This window comes from Ictidomys tridecemlineatus, chromosome 9 (genome assembly GCF_052094955.1).
Source record: "Ictidomys tridecemlineatus isolate mIctTri1 chromosome 9, mIctTri1.hap1, whole genome shotgun sequence".
In the NCBI taxonomy this organism is placed as follows: Eukaryota; Metazoa; Chordata; class Mammalia; order Rodentia; family Sciuridae; genus Ictidomys; species Ictidomys tridecemlineatus.
This window is the reverse complement of record NC_135485.1, coordinates 55,199,579-55,207,220: the sequence shown is the minus strand read 5'-3', so window position 1 is coordinate 55,207,220 and position 7,642 is coordinate 55,199,579. Positions and strand designations below refer to the sequence as shown.

At 35.6% G+C, this 7,642-nt stretch overlaps 1 pseudogene; it reads right to left on the bottom strand.

The window, feature by feature from the left end:
- The window catches only part of LOC101955513 (afamin-like), a 59,032-nt pseudogene that overhangs the window by 24,841 nt on the left and 26,549 nt on the right, over positions 1 to 7,642 (bottom strand).

The window sequence follows — 7,642 nt, the reverse complement described above, 5'->3', positions numbered from 1 at the left end:
ACAAACTAGGAGAAAAAGCATAGCAACAATGACAACTAAAATAGATATTAACCAGTCCCATGATTCCATCCTAGCTATGGCCTAAGTAACAAGCCAGTTATTTAACTAAATAATTGAGTCAGTCAAAATGCCCCATAACACATACAGGTACAGAAACTAATAAATACTCAAGAGAAGTATTATAATGAAATATATTTTCTATGACCTTATTTTAAATAATTATACACAGAAGAGGCTAGAATAACTGAGAGAAACATAGGAGTTTTTATTGTTGTTTTTGTTTTGTTCATTGATTTTTGTTTTTGTTTTTGTTTTCAGTGACTCAAAGGAGTACTTTTGACATTTGTATTTCACCACTATGTTATACTTTATATTTTTGGAGGTAAACTTTTGTTTTCATTTTCTTCTTCCTTAACTAATCACAAATGGTAGAACTGATTTCCAAGAATGAGTCAGAATGTTTAGTTCGTTTTGAATTTCTTTGATTTATATAGCCTAACTAATAATTACATTGACAAGCATTCTTGATTTACATCTTGAACATTCAGACTTACCCAGAATGTTCCTGTATGGCAGAGACATATATCTAGTGATATAGAAAGCTGTGCTGACTTGATACAAAACTATCAAGTCATACCCTGTGGTAACAATTAAATTCCTTTATTTTATGTTTATATACAACATTTAAAACCAGTTTTGCTGTTATGACAATACCATTACTTCATTTACATATATGCACATTTGTTAGCAAAATAAAATAGAATCATCTAATGACAAATTTCTACATTTAAATAGCTTTTAAAATGCACACTTTTAAGCATAAACTTTAAGAAGTCTCTGGATTCTCATACTAGGTAATTTTTAAATCCACTCTGAAGAGCATACCCCACAAGCCAATTTATTTAGCATTCTCCAGGAATGACGTTATTATTATGTTATAGAGAAAACCAAAGCAGCTATGATCTCCAGTTTTCATATTACAATTAAGTATACACACTATTTTTACTCAACTAAATTAGAGAATAATTTTTTAAGGAAAATTGGCAGTTGACCTGTTCAGAAATCATCCTTTTTATATTTTATACTGCACTATAATGCATTTTCTGTATCTGCAAGTATACAAGATCCACCTCAGCAATGGAAATTGAGGTCCTTTGGTAGGCACACCCCTGAATCTAGGCTTGTTACTGGACAGAGTTCCTGCTCCCAAAGCCACCCCACCAGGAAACCCAAATGCCTACCAGTTTACCCTGTCCTGGATTTCCTCTGTTTCCTTTTGAAATAATTTTTCTGGTAGGAGGAAAATATCAGTGGTAGACTTCCTACTCTATTTTCAGCTATTATCAGTTTCTTCAATTTTATCCATGTGTGGAAGAAAAAATGAAATACATTTCAAATCTGTAGCCTAAGCTTATCAATAGTTGCCCACAGTCAAAACTGCACCTGGTCAGGTTTCAGTGCACTGTGGCCTTGTCCTTTCGTTTTCCTGCCCTTTCTTCCTTTGTATCCCTGTGACACACTTCAGGAGTAGCTTTTTTTTTTCTTTTTTTTAAAAATCATTTACACTAATGTTAGGAAACTTGACCACAGAAAGGGCCTACAGAAAGGAGACAACTCATTGAGAGGAGGCAAGTGCTGGGTCAGTGCTATCATTTTGCTTCAGCAAAAGTTGAGATAGAAAAAAACGCTTCATTCAAGAATGAGAAAGCAATTTTTGTTGTTGTTGCTATTTTGACCAGAAAAAAATAAAATGAAGTCAGTGTTGATCAAGAAATATTACAAAGGTGTATTACAGAAAATAATCTGCTGTTCTAACTTTGTCCCTTCACTGTTACATAATTGTGAATAGTCAAAAACTCTTATGTTTACACTTATTGTGTTTAGTTCTTACCAAGAGAAGTGTTACATGACTTCAAGTACATCCATGCAGAGTCAGTTATTTGAATTATTTTGACATTTATTAACTTTGCTAGGAAAAAAAGTGTAAAAAATTAAAAAAAAACATATTCAAGTGATCAATGGAAACCTTATGTATGTTTGAGTAAAACTGCTAGTTGAAAGAGTTGCCACCTAATAATGGTTATTTTGGGTGAGAGAGCTCACACTGTCACACTTCTTAATCCCCTGTTGTTTTGCTACCCAAATCTAAATACATATTCTTGATGATAGTTGCTCATTTAGTAAAAGATAATTTTTACCTACAGAATTGTATTTCAAAAACAATTATTTTTCACAATTTTATATTCATTTAAGCAAATCTTTTCAATAAAGCACTGTTGTCTAGGTGTTTACACACACATGCACAGACACAATCACCATCTTTGGCTAGTGTAATGGTTTGATATGAGATGCCCCTAAAAGCTCACATGTGAAACAATGCAAGAAGGTTCCTAGGAGAAATGATTGGGTTGTGAGAACCTTAACCCTATTAGTGAATTAATCTCCTGATAGGAATTAACTGAGTAGTAGGATGTGACTGGAGAAGGTGGGAATTGGTGGAATGGTCTGGGGTATATAACTGTTATCTGGAAAGTGAATTACCCCCCCCCCACACACACACACACACTTTTTTGATCACCATATGAGCTGCTTCCCTATGTTATAGTCTTCCACCATGATGTATAGCCTTTCCTTGAGCCTGAGGAATGGACTGAGATAAAACTGTAAACCTCCAAATAAATTTTCTTCCTCTAAAGTTGTTCTGGTTGGTTCTTTTAGTCATAGTGGTAAAAAAGCTGACTAAAAAAGAAATTGTTACTGAGAGTGAGGTTGTTGCTGTGACTTATCTAACAATATGATTCATAAGTTTTGGAGCTTTTGGGAATTGGTGGGAGGAATTTTGAGATGTTTAGCAGTAAAAGCTGGAAATACTTTAGATTGTTGTAAGTGGAGCTTAATGACCAATTCTGGTGGGAGCTCAGAAGACCAGAATGCCAAAAGGACCATAGACAGTGAGGGCAGGAATCAATAGGGTTCAGAGAAGGAGAACTCTAGTGGAATTTGGAGTAGAGACCATTCATGTTATGTTCTGGCTCAGAAGTAGTCTGCATTTTGCCCATGACTTTCTTTGAAGCTAATTTTAAATGTGATGGACTTCTTAATCTGGTGGAAGAAATATTCAGGTAGCATAGCATTCAGGCAGTTGTGTGGATATTGCTGCCAGTTTTTAGCCAAGTTTATTGTGATAATTAGGAAAAAACAGCAGAGCAGAAAGATTTGAAAAACTTGGACTTGAAAGGTGAGAGTAAAACTGGGACTAAAGGAGTTGCAGTTGTTAAAGACATTACTGCCACTAAAGAAATGCTGAAGACTTTGCTCAGAGACAATAGGAAAGATGGCTTGAGGGCATCTCAGGAATTAGCAAGATCAAATCCAGCTCAGACTTAAGTAAGTAAAAGTAAAAATTCTCTTGAGAAGAGACCAGTGAGGCATCCTTCTTGCAGAAGGAGAGCTTCGGAAGTTTTTTAACATGCTCAGCCACCCACATAGTCAGAAGCTGCTGCAGCCAAGGTCCCTGGAGGTTTGGCTATTGCTCAAGATGACAGTAGAACTTGGTGTCAACCACATGGTGCTGGTTCTGCAGCAATGCAGGATGCTGAAGTTAGGGGATCATGAAGGTTTCCAGCAAGATTTCAAATGAAGACCTTGGAAGTCAGGTTAAGTGCAGCAGAGTCAGAGCCCTGGAGGCACTCCCTGAGAATGCAAGGTGTGGAGATTTGAGGAGGAAAATGAAGCTGTATTGGAGACCCCCAAGATTAAGAAATGCCAATAATATGTGACATCATCCTAGGAAAGCTGTAGGAATTCAGCTGAGACAAGCAAAAGAAAGGCCACTTGGGCTGCAACCAACAAGGACACAGGGATGGAGTTACAGAAAGTGAAAACCTCTCTCTCTTCTCTTTGAAGAGGACATCAGGCCATGTGTTCCAGATGTAGAACACAGAACTATAGGACTTGTTTGCCCAGTTGGATTTTGGTCTTACTTTGGTCTCATCCCTTTTTTCTCTGCCCCTATTTTTGTGAATGGAAATGTTTGCTCTGTACCTTTATATATTGGATACTTGTAAATTGCTTTCAATTTTACAGGAGCTCACAATGCAAGATTGCTTTGAGCCTCATAGAAGACTTGGACTTGAACTTTGAGCTATTTCAGAACTATTGAGACTATAGAGACTCTTGGAAATGAACAAAATGTATTTTACATTATGAGATGGTTGTGAGCTTTAGAGGATCTAGGGTGGAATGTTATGGTTTGGATGTGAGGTATCCCCCAAAATCTCACATGTGAGACATGCAGGAAAGTTCAGAGGAGAAATTTTTGGTTGTGAGAGTCTTAACCCAATCCGTAAATTAATCCCCTGATAGGGATTAACTGAGTGGTAACTGAAGTAGTAGGTTGTAGCCAGAGGAAGTAGGCATTGAGGGCAGGGCTTTGGGGTATATATTTGTATCTGGAAAGTGAAAACCTCTCTCTCTTCTTTCTGATCACCCTGTGAGTTGCTTCCCGTTGCCATAATCTTCCACCATGATGTTCAGCCACACCTCGAGCTCCGAGAAATGGGCTTGGCTGTCTATGAACTGAGACTTCTGAAATCATAAGTCTTCAAATAAACTTTTCCTCCCTAAAGTTGTTCTGGTTGGGTCTTTTAGTCACAGCAGCAAAAACACTGTCTAAAACAGCTTGTCCTCTCTCTTAATTCCTTTCCCCCAAAGCTCCCTTGGGGTAAGGGTCCTGTTTTCTGCCCTTTCTCATTTTAGATTGAGTCTCTGGAATTTTTATTCCCACTCATATTTCCTAACCATTTACTTCAAATTTCTTGATTATTTACTTGTTGTTTCAGTCAGTTCAGTGTAATTTTCTAGCTTCAGGCATGGACATGTAGATCTATGTATATTTCTATGCCATATAAATAAAGTTGGATTAAATTACACTTAGGGAGTCTTCCACCTTGAATATTTCATAATTCTCTACTTCTGATGATGGTCTCATCAAATGAAAAAACATCCTATCTGTTAGGAAAAAATGTAACACATTACGCAACTGGAACTCAAATGTGAGAGCTTGTCCATTCCTAAGCTAAACAGGTGCTTGGCAGGCATTTCTTTCTATAGAGCTCAGCTTAACATTTTTAAGAAATTAAAAAAGGCAAACTTTCTAAACTACATTAATGAGACTTTCCCTTAACTTTTAATCAAATTTTTTCTGAAAGAAAAATATACTAATGTCTATAATCTGTTTATTCATTCTTGAAATATTCACAACAAATAGAATATATAAACATAAACAGAAATTAATATTAGTAACTCCATTCATAATGATAGCTAAGATGGAAATCAAGCAGAAATGAATGCACTATTGAGAGTCTTTTCACATTCCATCTTTTTCCAAATACAATTCAAGAGACTAACTAAAAGAAGTTTAAAGTTACAAAAATAAATTTTCCTAACTTGTACAAAGATTGTATTGTTATAATGTTCCTTTGTTGAAATTTTAGTGGCTCAGATTCAGATTATTTTAATTACAGGGTAAAATTTTCCCCTCAGTATCTTCTAAAGTTTTAGAAATTGTTAGGTATCTTGTGATCTTCTAGTGCTAGTTCTTAGCTAAATCCTTCCCAACCTGCTACCCAACTGAAGCTGGGAATTTAAGTCCTGGAATTCTCATAGCTTTTTAAGAGCTGTGTGTGGGCTAACATTAAAAAATTGATGATTTGATCTAAAAGTTAAACCATGAAACACTTAAAAAAATAGATCATATAAATAATTGGCCTATATGTTTTTTAATAAGGAGAAAAATTATTCTCTAGCTAAATTATAGTAAACAACCTGATGTAAATGGTTTAAAGTGATTTTAATATATTACTATAGGATATATAAAACTTATATAGGATATATAAGTTTTGAATTCTTCAAATTAGTTTTTAATTATATAAACATTAGAAAAAACTTTCTATTAGAACAATATATGTGGGTTTAAAGGTATTTTGCAAAAAAGTTCACTTAATAATAAAAACTGTCAGAAGTACACATTCAAATAGAATAAAGAATGAATTTCAGTAACAGGATGGTGTTGTCCTTTCAAAATCAGAAACAGCTTCTGATTTATAGTTGTGACATGGCAAGTATATTTAGCATTAATAGCTTCAACAAGTAGTATAATTACTATTTGAATACAATTTAAATTTTTATTCATACAATTTATTTTTTCATGCATTAAAATTATATAAATTAGTCTTTCTGCAGTTAACATCTTAAAAGCAGATGATGATATTGATTAGTGCAAATTTCTTTTTGCAGCTATATGGAATATTGGGGGGGAAAGTACATCAGGAATGTTAGTATCTAAAGCAAACACTGTCTTGGCATCACAGCAAAATTTTTGGATTATTGTCTTAAAGATAATTTAACACAACTTGACTCATGCAACATGGAGATATATTCAGATCTACATGTGCAAGTCTGCAGCTGAAAACTGACACTGAACTGAATTTAACTACAGAGTAAATAATTGAGAAATGTGAAGTAAACGGTTAGGTAACTATTTATTTAAGAACCACAGTGTTCTTGTTGACAGGGCAAAGGCACTAAGTAATGTTTCATACTTTCAGTTGTGTCTCTTATTTTAATTCAGGTTCAAAATTTATTGAGTGTCCCCTATATGCCAAGCAAGCATTTACTAAACTCTGAGGATACAAAAGATTAATAAGGCACAGTCCCTGATTTCAAGAAGCTCACAGTTCAACAAACATTGGAAGATAATTATAGTGCAACATTATAAGTTACTATGCATGTAGAATACAAGTTAGGACTTGGAGAAAGGCAATCTTGTGCATAAATGAGATATGTGGACTTTAACCTCTTTAGCTACCTATGCAATTAAACAGACTGTTGAATTTCAAATTTGTCACTGAGCTCATTTTAACTTGTGAAAGAACTTTGCCTGCAGAAATGGAATGAGTTGGCAGAGTACTGAGGGAGGTAAGGAAAATCAAGATGTGCAATTTCTGTTTTACAAAAGATTAAAGCAAACTGGAAAGATGGCAGATTAGCTGAAAGAGGCAATGCTCACAACTCCATGACTTGGACTTAAACAGCAGGTAAATTACTTATGCAGGAGGTGAGTGAAAGGGGAAAAAAAAAAAAACTCCCTTGATACTCAATGTCTGACAGAAAACCTTGAACATTGGAAAAGTTGGAGTATATCAGACAAGGCTAAGGAACTGAATTGGAGCTGAACTCCAGGCAGGAGCTGGAGGTGAAGAAAAAAAGAAAACTGCAAGTTCTGAAAAGGTCTATAAATCCTGGAATATCATGGTGTGGGGAACCCTGGAATCAGGGCAGGCCACCCTGGGCAGAGCCAGAGGCTATTTGTCCAAATAAACTTGGTACTCAAATGACGCAGCCAGCCAGACTAGCACAGGAAGCATAGACTTAAATACCTCCATGTAAAAGCAGCACAAACTCAGACCAGGTGCTTGGATCCTCAAAATCCCAGCACATGAATCCAGCAGATGCCAACTGTGAGATGTAAAGTGAGCCTAGCAAATCAGCAGAGTCTGCACGGAGATCATATTGCCTCGGGGCATTACAGATCAGAGAGGCCAGAGAAAGTCCATGCCCCTCCTCTACTCCATTGAATGGC